Genomic DNA, 15,233 nt, shown 5'->3' on the forward strand with positions numbered 1-15,233 from the left:
TTCCCATCTCTACTAAAAATACTAGTATTAGCCGGGCGTGGTGCCGTGTGCCTGTAGTCCCAGCTACTTGGCAGGCTGAGGCAGGAGAATTGCTTGAACCTGGGAGGTGGAGGTTGCAGTGAGCCAAGATCACGCCACTGCACTCCAGCCTGGGCAACAGAGCTACGATTTTGATAGCACAACAGGGTGACTGTAGTCAATAATAACTTAATTGTACATTTTAAATTAAAGAGTGTAATTGAATTGTTTGTAACTCAAAGGATGAATGCTTGAGGGGATGGATACCCCATTCTCCATGACCTGCTTGTTTCACATTGCATGCCTGTATCAAAAATCTCACGTACCCCATAAATATATATACCTACTCTGTACCCACAAAAATTAAAAATTAAAAAAAAATTCTTTTAAGTTCACAAACCAATACAGCATTATGTACTACAATAACAACCACCAACATAAACCAATGAGGTTTATTTCAGGAATAAAAGAATGGTCTAACATTAGAAAATCTGTTAACATAATTAACAGGAATAGATCAAAAAGGGAAATTATATATAGAAAAATTATTTGAAAAAACTAAGGGCTGGGTGTATATCCATTTGTGATCTATGCTATGGTTTGACTGTCACTGCCAAAACTCATGTTGGAACCTTAATTCTCGTGCATCAATATTGGGAGGTGGTACCTTTAAGAGGTGATTAGGCCATTACTATAGATTAGCATCTTTCTCTAGAAACTCGATTAATTCCTGGGAAGGGATTCATTTCCCCAAGCAGGTTTTGTTTTTGTTTTTCTTTCTGAACCAGGGTCTCGTTGTGTCACCCAGGCTGGAGTGCAGTAGTACAGTCATAGCTCACTGCAGCCTCAAATTTCCGGGCTCAAGTGATCCTCCTGTCCCAGAGTAACTGGGACTACAGGTGCACACCACCACACCTGGCTAGTTTTTTTTTTTTTTTTTTTTTTTTTTTTTTTTGTATAGAGATGAAGTTTTGCCACGCTACCTAGGCTGGTCTCAAACTCCTAAACTCAAGCAATCCACCTGCCTCAGCCTCCCAAAGTGCTCCCAAAGGATTACAGGCGTGAGCCACCATGCCCGGCCTAGCAGGTTGTTATAAAGCAAGGTTGCCTCTCCTGTTTGGTCCCTCAGCACATACCCGCTTCCCCTTCCGCTTTCCCACCATGTTATGACACAGCACGAGGCCCTCACCAGAAGCCACCCAGATACTGGTGCCACACCTCTTGGACTTCCCAGCTTCCAGAACCGTGAGTCAAGTAAACCTCTTTTCTTTACAAATTACCCATTCTCAGGGATTCTATTATAACAACACGAAATGGACTAAGACTATATATATAAATATATATTTTTTTAATTCTTAGCAAATTAAGACTTGAAAAAAAACTTTGTAACTTTAAAAGGGTGTATCTATAAAAACTTAAAGCAACCATCATACTTCATGGGCAAAATTCTCCTCAAAGCATTCTCTTCAAAGTTAGGATCAAGAGCTGCCTATTCTTACCTCCTCTATTGACCATTATTCTGGAGGTCACAGCCAGTGTGTGAAGACTAGAAAGAAAATCAAAGCTGAAAAGTCTTTTTTTTTTTTTTTTTTTTTTTTTTTTTGAGACGGAGTCTCGCTCTGTCGCCCAGGCTGGAGTGCAGTGGCGCGATCTCGGCTCACTGCAAGCTCCGCCTCCCGGGTTCACGCCATTCTCCTGAGTCAGCCTCCCGAGTAGCTGGGACTACAGGCGCCCACAACCGCGCCCGGCTAATTTTTTGTATTTTTAGTAGAGACGGGGTTTCACCGTGGTCTCGATCTCCTGACCTTGTGATCCGCCCGCCTCGGCCTCCCAAAGTGCTGGGATTACAGGCGTGAGCCACCGCGCCCGGCCTGCTGAAAAGTCTTTAAAGGAAAAAATGAAATTGTCATTCTCTACAGTTTATAGCATTGTCCATAAAGAAAATCCAAGAGGAGGCCAGCATGCCGATAGTCCAGCTGCTCAGGAGGCTAAGGCAGGAGGCTTGCTTAAGCTCAGGAGTCCAAACGTGCAGTGAGCTATAATCATGCCACTGCACTCCAGCCTGGGAGATAGAGTGAGACCCCGTGTCTTAAAAAAAAAAAAAAAATTCAAAGAGAAGCACCTTAGAAAAGTGAGAAAAGGCTGGGTGCAGTTGCTTATGCCTATAATCCCAGCACTTTGGGAGGCAGAGGTGGGCAGTTCACTTGAGGCCAAAAGCTTGAAACCAACCTGGCCAATGTGGTGAAACACCGTCTTTACTAAAAATACAAAAATTAGCCAGGTATAGTGGCAGGCACCTGTAGTCCCAGCTACTCAGGAGGCTGAGGCAGGAGAATCACTTGAACCTGAGAGAAGGAGGTTGCAGTGAGCTGAGATCGTGCCACTGCAGACAGAATGAGACTCTGTCTCAAAAAAAAAAGTGACAAAGGTGCTGGATAAATTATTCGTGTGCAAAAATCAACTGTGCTCCTATAATAAGCACATGAGTGATTTTAAAATGTAATTTTTTAAAAATTTCATTTAAAATAGCCAAAAACCTGTATGATACCTAAAATTGAATTCAACAAAAGTTATGCAAAATATTTCCAGAGAAAAAAATGTGTAACTTTATTAAGACTTTTAAAAACCTAAAAAAAAGAGAGAGAGAAATTATGTTCATGAATGGGAAGTCCCAGGTTCATAAAGATGGCAAACCTCTCTCCAAATAGTGGATCAATATAATGCAAATGCAAACAAAATTTCAACTCTGTGTGTGCATGCACACAATCTGACAAACTGCTCTTACAATTTATATGGAGGAGCTCAGGCCCTAAATAGACAGGTCAATTTTGGAGAACAAAGTGGGATGACTTACCCTATGAGATAGCAGGACATTTTATAAATTATAGTAATTAGCACAGTGTGGTATTGGCATAGGGATAGAAAAATAAACCGATGGCACAGAACTGAGCCCAGAAACAAGTCTAAGCCTTTGAGGAAACCTCGTCTATGGCAGAGATGGTATTACAATTCAGGCTGGGAAGGGGTGATAGTCTAGTCAATAATAATGTTGGGAATATTGGTTCGTCAAATGAGGAATAGAGGGAAAAAATAGATTCTTACATCACACAATAGACAAAAAGCAATTTCAGGTGAATTAAAGACCCAAATGTAAAAAGCAAAGTTTAAAACTTTCAGAAGAAATTATAGAAAAAATATCTGTATTATGACTTCAGAGAAAGATTTTTTTTATTTGTATTTATTTATTTATTTTTTGATAAAGTTTAACTCTGTCGCCCAGGCTGGAGCACAGTGGCACAATCTCGGCTCACTGCAACCTCTGCCTTCTGGGCTCAAGCAATTCTCTTGCCTCAGCCTCCTGAGTAGGTGGGATTACAGGTGCATGCCTTCCATGCCCAGCTAATTTTTATATTTTTTGTAGAGATGGGATTTTGCCATGTTGGCCAGGTTGGTCTCAAACTCTTGACCTCAAGTGATTCACCTGCCTTGGCCTTCCAAAATACTGGGATCACAGGTGTGAGCCACCGTACCCGGCCAGAAAAAAGTTGTTTTTTTTTTTTTTTTTTTTTGAGAAGGAGTCTCTCTCTATTGCCCAGGCTGGAGTGCAGTGGCGCTATCTTGGCTCACTGCAATCTCCACCTCCTGGGTTCACGCCATTCTCCTGCCTCAGCCTCCAGAGTAGCTGGGACTATAGGCGCCCGCCACCACGCCCAGCTAATTTTTTGTATTTTTAGTAGAGATGGAGTTTCACTGTGTTAGCCAGGATGGTCTCGATCTCCTGACCTTGTGATCCGCCCGCCTCAGCCTCCCAAAGTGCTGGGATTACAGGCCTGGCCCAGAAAAAATTTTTTAAGTAATCATAAAGCAGAAAAGAAGAGATTGTTAAATCTGATGACAGACAATGCCCTTAACAGAGTGAAAAGATGAAGCACAGTGTTTCTTATAAAGTGAAATATGCACCATCCCTATGATCCAGCAGTTCCACTTTAAGGTATTTACCCAAGAGAAATGAAAACATGTCCACAAAAAGACAGGTACAAGGACGTTTATAGCCATTTTCCTCACAGCGGCCAAAATCTGAAACAATCTACATGTCCAGCAACAGGAGAATGGATAAACATATTGTGGTATATTTATACAATGGCCATCTTCTTAACAATAAAAATGAAATCTTCATAACAACATAGATGAATCTTGAAAACATTATGCTGAGCACAAGAAGCCAGACACACTTACTGTATTCTTTCTATTACATTAAGTTCTAAATCAGGCAAAATTACTGTATATTAATAGTAAAAGAAGTCAAGCCAGTAGTTGTCAGGGAAAGGGCACAGAAGGTCTTGCTAGGATGGTGGAAATGTTCTATAACATGATGGAGAAGTGGGTTCATAGCTGCATGTATTTGTCAAAAGCCATCAAACTAAGCAAGGCGCCGTGGCTCACGCCTGTAATCCCAGCACTTTGGGAGGCCGAGGTGGGTAGATCACCTGAGGTCAGGAGTTCGAGACCAGCCTGACCAACACAGTGAAACCCCATCTCTACTAAAAATACAAAATTAGCTGGGCGTGTGGCGCACGCCTGTAATCTCAGCTACTTGGGAGGCTGAGGCTGGAGAACTGCTTGAACCTGGGAGGCAGAGGTTGCAGTGAGTGAAGATTATGCCATTGCACTCCAGCCTGAGCAGTAAGAACGAAACTCTGTCTCAAAACAAAACAAAACAAAAAAGAAAAAGCCATCAAACTGTAGCAATTAAGATTTGTGTATTTAACTATATTTTAAAAATCTCGGCCGGGCGTGGTGGCTCACGCCTGTAATCCCAGCACTTCGGGAGGCCGAGGCAGGTGGATCACAAGGTCAGGAGATCGAGACCATCCTGGCGAACACGATGAAACCCTGTCTCTACTAAAAATACAAAAAATTAGCTGGGTGTGATGGCAGGCACCTGTAGTCCCAGCCACTTGGGAGGCTGAGGCAGGAGAATGGTGTGAACCTGGGAGGCAGAGGTTGTGGTGAGCCAAGATCGCGCCACTGCACTCCAGCCTGGGCGACAGAGCAAGACTGTCTCAAAAAAAATAAATAAATCTCAAATCCACTCCCCCAACCCACCACAAAAAGAAAAACTATAGCCAGGGAAAAGGCATTTGCCTGATAAAAGATTCATGTGCAAAATCCATAAAGAACTGCCACAAATCAATTCCTAGGAAAAAGTGTCAAATAGAATAGTCAGAAGAATACAAACAGGCAATTTACAGAAGGGAAAACATTTGGAAAGATGCTCAACCTCACTACTAATGAGGAAAATAACACAATAGCACTTCATACCCATTGGATCCACAAAGTTGTTGAAATCTAAGGATACTAAACACTGGTGAGACTGTGGAGCAACTGGAATTCAAATAGCGTGCTCTGCTTGTGGGAACGTGGACAGGCAGCGTCTAGGAAAAGTGAAGAGGTCCTTCTCTTGTGATCCAGCCATTCCTGGCAGGTGTGTCTTTAGCTGGGGCGCATTTGTTTCTCTCATGTGCACAAGGGGAACCCTCACCGCACCACTGTTTGTAACCAAAAAAAAATGGAGGATGGGCAGAAATACAAAAAAGAAAACACAGAGGCCAGGCGCGGTGGCTCATGCCTGTAATCCCAGCACTTTGGGAGGCCAAGGCGGGCAGATCACGAGGTCAGGAGTTCAAGATCAGCCTGGCCAACATGATGAAACCCCGTTTCTACTAAAAATACAAAAATTAGCCAGGCATAGTGGTGCGCGCCTGTAATTCCAGCTACACAGAAGGCTGAGGCAGGAGAATCGCTTGAATCTGGGAGGCGGAGGTTGCAGTGAGCCAAGATCGCACCATTGCACTCTAGCTCTGGGCAACAGGGGAAGACTCCATCTCGGCAAAAAAAAAAAAAAAAAAAAAAAAAAATTAGCCAGGCATGGTGGCGGGTCCCTGTAATCCCAGCTATTTGGAGGCTGAGGCAGGAAAATCGCTTGAATCCCGGAGGCAGAGGCTGCAGTAAATGAAGATCACACCACTGCACTCCAGCCTGTGTGACAGAGACTCCGTCTAAAAAAAAAAAAAAAGGCATATGGGTCTGGGGAAAGGCAAACTAAATGTCTATCATGCCTATCAACAGGGGAATGGATACAGTGTGGTATGTCCACATAACAGAATAAAAATCATCAGTGAAAATGAATGAATTATGGGGTACACACAATGTCACAACAAAATGTTTTTAAAAATGGGTTACAGTAAACTGCAAACAGTATATTTCCATTTATATAAAGTTTGAAAACACAGCAAAACTAAACAATCTATTGTTTAGGGATACAATATATTTGGTATAAGTATAAAGAAAGCATGAAAATCACACACACAATTCAGGATAATGGTTACTGAGGAAAGGGGAAGGGCTGAGGAGGGCCTCAGAGGGGACCTTCAAACAAATGGTTATATTCTTTTCCCTAAATTGAGTGGTGGGTACGTAGGTGTTTGCTGTTTTCGCTAATCCTTAGACACTGCACATATTTTATAAATATATGTAAATATTTATACATGTAATGACAGCAAGTTTTATAGATGTGCATTGAAACTTAGAGGCCTTCAATCGTGTTTATATCTTTAAAAAAGCATCTGAAGCAAATATGGCAAGTGGTAAGACTGGACAAAGTTGGGTCGTGGATAACAGGTGTTCATTAGTCTTTTAAAATATATAATAGGGGCTGGGCACAGTGGCTCACGCCTGTAATCCCAGCACTTTGGGAGACTAAGGCAGGCGGATCACCTGAGGTCAGGAGTTGGAGAGCAGCCTGGCTAACATGGTGAAACCCCATCTCTACTAAAAATACAAAATTAGCCGGGCATGGTGGTACATGCCTGTAATCCCAGCTACTTGGGAGGCTGAGGCAGGAGAATTACTTGAACTTGGGAAGTGGAAGTTGCAGTAAGCCAAGATTGCACCATTGCACTCCAGCCTGGGCAACAAGAGTGAAACTCCGTCTCAAAATAAATAAATAAATATAAAAATTTTAACAGCAAATGTTCTTTAAAAAGAAAAACAATACCCCTATTTGAAAATAAAGATTTCTTTGTTCTCATTCGTTTCTAGCCTGGTGGGGGAGACTAAGACAATAATCAAATAATAGTTCTTATGAAATATAACTACTAACTGAGCTGTGTTCTAAAGACAATGGAATCACTCCAGGGGAGTAAAAAATAAAGGAATTTGACCCAGGCTGGAGTGTCAGGTCGGTAGAGTGGGAGTCGGGGCCAGTGGGGGAAGCAGACACACAGATGGTTCAGCAGTGGGCAGTGAGGAAGATGCCGGGGGAGGAGAGGAAGGGCTGCTCCCTGAAGCCTTCTGCCAAAGGGGATGACCTAGCAGAATTCCAAATGATAAGGCTTAGACAAAGAAAGCAATAAGAGTGTTCTGTGCAGTGAGGGCATCATGTGCTAAGGCAAAGAGATGTGAGAGAAGAAAGTCAATCTGGAGGCATCTGAGTAGTCCAGGAGGCTGGAAAATGGGGTTGGGGTGGAGTGGGGTGGTGTGAATAAGGGGCAGGATACGAGGCCAGCAGCCAGGACTTGTCATGGAGGCCTGTATTCCATGCAAGGTGGGGACTTAAGCAGGGGCGTGACATCATCTGAATGACAGAGAGTGGATTGAGAGGGAGAGCCAATCCAGCTGGTGGCTCTGCAGTGATGTAAGGGAGAAAAGATGGAGCCTGAAGCGAGGCATAAATGAGAAGGTTATGGCGCCTAGGGCTGTTCCTGAACCAGGATAGGGTAGTGTGTCAGAAGCCAGGGAGGATGGAGCTCAACCATGTCAAAAGCTGCAGAGAGACTGCTGAAGCTTGGAACTTAAAGGATTGCCTTGATGTGTCAACTAGGAGATGAGAACAGCTGCTGTGGAATGAGGTGGGGTGGATGCGGAAGTCAGCCTGCAGTGCTGTGGGCGTTACATGTCAAAGGCTGGGAGACAGGCCTGGAGAAGGCAGCCTCAGGCCAAGGATGGGGGCTCAGCCCTCTCTTCCATAGTCTTCTACTCCCTGCCCCAGTCCCAACCTGAGCTCACTCCAAGCAATCAACGTGAAAACAAAGGGAGAGTGTCTAGCAGAGGTCTTTCCCATCCTCAGAGCAAGGAAGTCTCGGTCCCAAGGTCAATGCTAAAGAGGAACTTGCTTGGTGGTGCAGGTCATGGGGCCGGCAAGATTCTTGATAAACAGGAGAGGATGGTGGCACCAGGGGTGGGTGTGTGGGGTTTCGTGAAGTGATTTGGCACGAGGGTCAAGAGGAGGCCAAAGATAAACAATCTTGTGGAAATGAAATGGTGATAATTTACAAGGGCAAATTGTTTTACATTCCAGCAGAGTTGGCTCCCCAGCCGAACTCTTCCTGCAGAAGTTGAGGTGGTGTGTGAGTCATTGTTATAAATAGACCAGCCAACTGAATGTCATCGGAAAGGACACAGTCCCACGAGTATAACCTTCGAGGGCGCAAATCCAGAGCTTGGATCCAGAGCTTGTTCCAACAAGAGGGCAGAGGGAGAGTTTGGGGCGGGGCGGTGCTGCCCAGGAGAGGAAGCAGACGCTGAAGAAGGGGGTTCCAGCTCAAGCAGCGGGCCGATGCAGAGGACTGGCAGAAGCAAGTGTCCTGCATGGCTCAGTAGAGCCCAGCTCTCAGCTGCCTAGCTGCTAACTCAGGCTGGGCCATCTCACTTTCTCTATCTACTTGAGCTGCCGTAACAGAATACCACAGAACTGGGGGGCTTACACAGCAGAAATTGATTTCTTACAGTTCTGGAGGCAGGCAGCCCAAGATGAAGGTGCCGGCAGGGCTAGTTTCTGGCAAGGGCTCTTCTTTGGCTAGCAAATGGCCACCTTCTCGCTGTGTCCCCACATGGCCTCATCTCTGCGTGTGGAGAGAGACCTCTCTGGTGTCTCTTCCTCTTCTTAGAAGGACACCAGTCCTATGGGACTAGGGCCCCAGCCATATGAATGTATTTAACCTTTATTACCACCTAAAAGCTGCTGTCTCCAAATGTCGTCCCATGGGGAGTTAGGGCTTCAGCAGATGAACCTGGGCAGGGGACACAACTCAATCTATAACACTCGCCTTCTAGACATTCTTCCAAAGAATTCCAACTCTTCTAGAATCCCAAGATACTCCATTAACCAAAGCACAAGAAAATACAATTCCCAAGTGGCATCAGCTCATTCATTCATTCATTCATTCCTCATCATGGATGTGAAGGTCCTGATGAACACTGGGGACACAGAAAGGCCTTGCCTTCACATTCATAATGACTTCAAAACAGGGGCCCTGAGCTCTTAGGAAACCTCTGGAAGAGGAGAATGTCATAGACATCAAGCACTGTCCCCCGAGGAAATCTGAGTCCAGCCACACCTGGGGTGAAAGAGGTCGCCCAGAGTCTTTCCTGCCCTCCCCCCACCCGGGTCAGGCTGAGTGCCCCCATCTTAGCTCCCCAGGCCCCTGTACTTCATCTTTTTTTTTTTTTTGAGACAGAGTTTTTTTGTGTTGCCCAGGCTGGAGTGCAGTGGCATGATCTCGGCTCACTGCAACCTCCGCCTCCCGGGTTCAAATAATTCTCCTGCCTCAGCCTCCTGAGTAGGTGGGACTACAGGCGCATGCCACCACACCCAGCTAATTTTTGTATTTTTAGTAGAGACAGGGTTTCACCTTATTGGTCAGGCTGGTCTTGAACTCCTGACCTCGTGATCCACCCACCCTGGCCTCCCAAAGTGCTGGGATTACAGGCATGAACCACTGTACCCAGCCGATCTTATAGGTCATATAAAGGACTTAACTGCCCAGAACTGAGAGAAAGCCCAAAGCCAAGAACAAAAGGCACTGAGAAACTGGCACCTCTGTGCCCCAAAGATGAGGCTGTGTGCTTGCCCAGCCACCACCCCCAAAAGGGACCAGGAAGCTATGGAATCTGCCCCAAATGTGTCAAACGACAGGAAAGGGAGGACTCTCATCGCATCGTGGAAAGCAATGTGAAAAAATAAAACCATTTCCTGTTTAGACTCCCATGAATGGACATTCCGCGATAAACCACAAATCATGGGATTACTGTATCTGCTCCCACAATGAGGCCTGTGAACTCTTTGAGGGGTAGAGATGTCATCCCCTCTGTCCCTGGCGTCTGCAGTCACAGCGGCGTCAGTCACAGTCAGGCTTGGTGTCAATGCCCAGGGGCCTCTGTTCTCAGTATAGGGGGCACTTTGGCTTTCATCTTGTATTTCTTTTCTGTGGGACAAGCTAGCCCCTCAGAACCAGAACCAACCACATCTCACACCAGGCACCAACCACAGGGTCCTCCCCCCATCTTGGGGCTGTGGGTCTCCGAGTGCAACTTGCTTTTGGGGAGACTGCACAATCTGGGAGCTTCCGGCTCCACCTCGGGGTTGCCCCTCTTTCCTTTTGCGGTGTCGAGTACAGGGTGCGCAGTGCTTGACCAGGGTGCGCAGTGCTTGGTCCAAGGTGCACAGTGCTTGGCGAGGGAGCCCCCTTTAAAGGCCACCAGCCTGAGGTTATCAAGCATGAGCCAGCAGGGAAGCACATCCCTCCCAGCCGCCCAGACAAAGCCCAAACCCAAGCTAGTCTGTTTCGGCGGGGCGAGGAAGAAGCAAATGGCAGTCCCTAAGAGTGGGCAGGATGACTAAGAGGCTTGTGCAGGCTGTTTGCTGACCCACTGACTTGCAGGGCTTTCCCAGCCAATGTCCTTCTAACACTGCCCCAAAGCGGGTGGGGGAGAAGGGAAGGAGCTCCTGAGCCACCAGCCCCTCAGGCACCCCAGACAGCAGGCACCAGGCAGCACCACCCAGGTCTCATTCCACAGTTGTGGAAACTGGTGAGAGATGAGGCCAGCCGGACTTTCTCTGTGGAATGGGGACTTGGGGAACTTTCCTATCTTACAAGAGGATTGTAAAGTGCACCAATCAGGAACTTTCCTGTCTTACAAGAGGATTGTAAAACGCACCATTCGGCGCTCTGTAAAACACACCATTCAGCGCTCTGTAAAACACACCAATCAGCGCTCTGTAAAATGTACCAATCACCAGGATTCTAAAAGTAGCCAATCGTGGGGTGGATTGACAAAAAGGGCACTCTGATAGGACAGAAACAGAACATGGGAGGGGTACAACAAGGGAATAAAAGCTGCCCCCCCCCGGCCCCCCCCCCCCGCCCGCTTTCTTCCCCGCACAACGGCGGAGGAAACGCTGCTCGGGTCCTCTTCGGATATGTGGAAGATGTGTTCTTTCTCTCTTTACAGTAAATCTTGCTGCTGCTCACTCTTTGGGTCCGTGCTGTCTCTAAGAGTTGTAACATTCACCTGGAAGGTCCGTGGCTACATTCTTGAAGTCTCCGAGACCACGAATCTACTGGCAGGAACCAACTCCAGACACACCTAGACAAGAGACGAGAAGGACCTTCCCAGTGTGACACAGGGAGTCAACGCAGCACTGAGGAGTTGGTGCTAAGTACCGCAGGCATGGGAGGCAGTGAAGGTTTCAGGGAGGCAGTGATGAGCCCAATGAGGGGATGGTTCAAACTGGCTACATGGTGGGGGGATATGGCAGGAACTCAGTGGGCAGCCAGGAGGAAGGAGAGTTAGAAACAGATCTGCACTGAACTCGCCAATGGAGATAGCCGGTCGTATCAACAGTGTTGACGCGGAAGGGTGGGGCCTGGGGAGGGAAGGGGAGGGGGAGGGGAGGGGGGAGGAGAGGAGAGGAAGAGGAAGATGAAGATGACCCCAAGTTTCTTATGGTGGTGCCTGAGTGGCTGGCAACGTCATTGCCAGAAATAGAGAAGTTGGGGGGAGGCTCAAATTCAGGCAGGTCATTTTGAGGGATGGGAAGTAGAAGCCCATTTCCCATGGAAATAACAGTTGCAGGGTAAGGTCCAGTTTTGTGCATGGGGCTGTGAAGTCAGCTAGACATAAGCTCTAGTTTCCCAGGCTCCGCCATCCACTCACTGTATGACCTCAGTCAAATTAACCTCTCTGAGCTCAGGTTCTTCACCTGTAAACTGTAGGCAATCATTGCACTTCCCCATAAGGTAGTCATAACAACCAAAATAGGGTGTTACAAGCACTAATATTTACTATCACTTTCATTACTCTATACCAAATGCTTAATATATATCACCTCAATCCTCCCAGAAACCTGTAAAGCAGGCAGTTTTTTTCCCAATTTGCAGATGAAAAAAACCTGAAGATTCAGAGAGGTTAAAGAAATTGCTTAGGGTCATACAGCAAGGATGGGAGTCTGGGCAGGAATTTGAACTCAGATCCTTCCTTCCTCCCTCCCTCTCCCTCCCTCCCTCCCTTCCAGTATTGCTCTGTCGCCCAGGCTGGAGTGCAGTGGCATGGTCTTGGCTCACTGCAACCTCCACCTCCCGGGTTCAAGCGATTCTCCAGCCTCAGCCTCCTGAGTAACTGGGATTACAGGCGTCTGCCCCCACACCCTGCTAATTGTTGTATTTTTAGTAGAGGCGGGTTTCACCATGTTGGCCAGGCTGGTCTCAAACTCCTGACTTCAGGTGAGCCACATGCCTTGAACTCCCAGAGTGGTGGGATTACAGATGAGCCACCGTGCCTGACCTGAACTCAGCTCCTTCTAAAGCACAAACTTCCCAGCATGAGGTTGTCCCTCCACTGCCTTCATGGCTGCCTCCCACTTCCAGGAATAGGGGGAAGTCAAGTGGCTCAGAGAGTAGGAGGTAGGTTTGAACCCATAGAACAAGAATGCAGAACCGCCTGGACATAATTTAGACAATATTATTTGTCTTCAATGCACCTGATCACATTTTCTTTTTTTTTTTTCCCTCCCCACTTTTTTCTTCCCCAGTCAATGAGACTACTCTCAAATCCAGTGAGTCACCGGAAAATGTAAATTAAAAAAAAAAAAAAATTAAGAGGAACATTGCTCCTACGTAAGCTCTTGCCATCTGTGAATCATTCCGAGACAGGTATAATGGACATAATTATAGCTCATCCACAAGCTAGACCCCAAATCAATCCTTAAGGCTGAGTTCAGAATCCAGTGGTTTCCCCAGCACGGCCTGGGGCAGTGAAAGCCAGCCTAGAGGAGAACACAAATCTGAAATGTGCTCAGAGGCCTTGGTGATCCCACAGGGGGCCCAGGCTGGGTGGAAACCTGGGTATGTATGCCCTGATAACCAGAGACCCAGCAATTCCAGAACCCCCCTCCCACCCCATGTTCTCCCCATCCCACACACTCAAGGTACCTCCTTCTGTTTGAATTCATTCTCTTTTTACCAGACCTTTATTCTTCCTGTCACTGCAAAACCATTCAACCTAACCAAAAAGTCGGGGGGATAGTCAATTTATTCTACTACAGGCTGGGCACGGTGGCTCACGCCTGTAATCCTAGCACTTTGGGAGGCCAAGGCAGACAGATCACGAGGTCAGGAGATGGAGACCATCCTGGCCAACGTGGTGAAACTCCATCTCTACTAAAATACAAAAAATTAGCCAGGCCTGGTGGTGGGCGCCTATAGTCCCAGCTAGTTGGGAGGCTGAGGCAGGGGAAATCACTTGAACCCAGGAGGCGGAGGTTGCAGTGAGCCGAGATTGTGCCACCATTGCACTCCAGCCTGCCAACAGAGCAAGACTCGGTCTCAAAAAAAAAAAAAAAAGTTGGGTGTGGTGGCATGCACCTGTAGTCTCAGCTACTTGGGAGGCTGAGGCAGGAAGGAGAATTGCTTGAACCCAGGAGGCAGAGGTTGCAGTGAGCTGAGATAGTGCCACTGGACTCCAGCATAGGTGATAGAGCAAGACTCTATCTATCTATATATATATAAATAAAATACTTCAAATAGGATCGTCCCTTCTGTATATAGACTGCCTGGACCTTGGCTAATCACTCTTTGCTTCTCTTTCCTCATCTGCAAAATAGGACAACAATAGGCCCTTCTTCATGGGAGTTTTGTGGCAATTAAATGAGGTAATGTATGTGATACCCTTAAGAACAATGCTTGTGTTCAATCAATACCCAGCGATTATTAACATCATCATCCTCTTCACCTCCTGGGGAGGTGGGAGTGTCAAAAGCTCCCATGTAAGATGGCAACTACCATGGCTCCAGGGCCCCCCATTCTGGTGGCCAGTATTAGGAATCACAGGAGCACCATAATGAGAATGTTGGAGCTGGAAGATCATCCAACCCCATCAGGGAAACTGGACCCAAAGAAGAGCAGAGACCAGCCCCGAGCCACCCACTTGGTCAGTGTCAGAGGCAAGACAGGAACCCTGGCCTTCTGTGTGCAGGCCATTTTTCCCACTCTAGCACATGCGATTCCTCCAGTCCCAGAGGTGAAGGTCAGAAGAGCAAGCTTAACACATCTCTGTAATCAGGGGAGATGAACTCCTTGGAAATGGGAAACATTATGCTAATCCATTCCAAAATATTCTAGCTCAAGGCCAAGTGCAGGGGGCCTATGTCCGTGGAAGCCCCGCTCCTGCAAGTCAGTACCAGCACCAAAAGGAAAAGAAAATACCCCAAGATATTCTAAGTGGCTCAGCCTTGGGAGAGACCTTACCCTGGAATTTCCCTGAAATGTCATCAGGAAGCAGGGTTTGAAGCATGTTCCTTTGCAACCTGCCCTCCCAGTCCCCTCTACATGGTTATACCCTTAGACCCATGAGCTCACTGCCTCCTCACTGTCCTGGAGACACCCACTCCTGCACCTGGGGACTCACATTTCTTATGGTCTTGTCCTTTCCCCCAGCAGTGATTAATCAAACGCCTGTTTCATCAAACGCCTGTTGCACTCCAGGCCACAAAGACCAAGGCATGGTCTCTACCCTCCCAGAGCTCACAGGCTGGCCAGGAGACAGACAAATGAATAACCAGAAAATAGTAGGAGAAAGGCCTTTCTGGGCTGGGGGTAGCATAGTAGAGAAGCTCAGAGAAGCTTTCATAAGGGTGGAGAGAGTCCCACTAGGCTGTAGAGGGTGAGTTGAATTCACTATGTGCACAGAGAGGGATAAGCCAAAGTGAGGAGTCACACAGGGAGACTGATGGCTGCTGTGTTCTCCCAACCTAAACCAGGTGCATCCTTCAAGGACCTGACCAAGGCTGACTCCTGCAGGAAGCGTTCTTTGATACAAAGGTTGCAATCTCACTTCTCTGAACCTCTGTCCTAGTTGGTCTAGGACCATTCCATGCC

Source organism: Macaca mulatta, chromosome 16 (genome assembly GCF_049350105.2).
Source record: "Macaca mulatta isolate MMU2019108-1 chromosome 16, T2T-MMU8v2.0, whole genome shotgun sequence".
NCBI lineage: Eukaryota > Metazoa > Chordata > Mammalia > Primates > Cercopithecidae > Macaca > Macaca mulatta.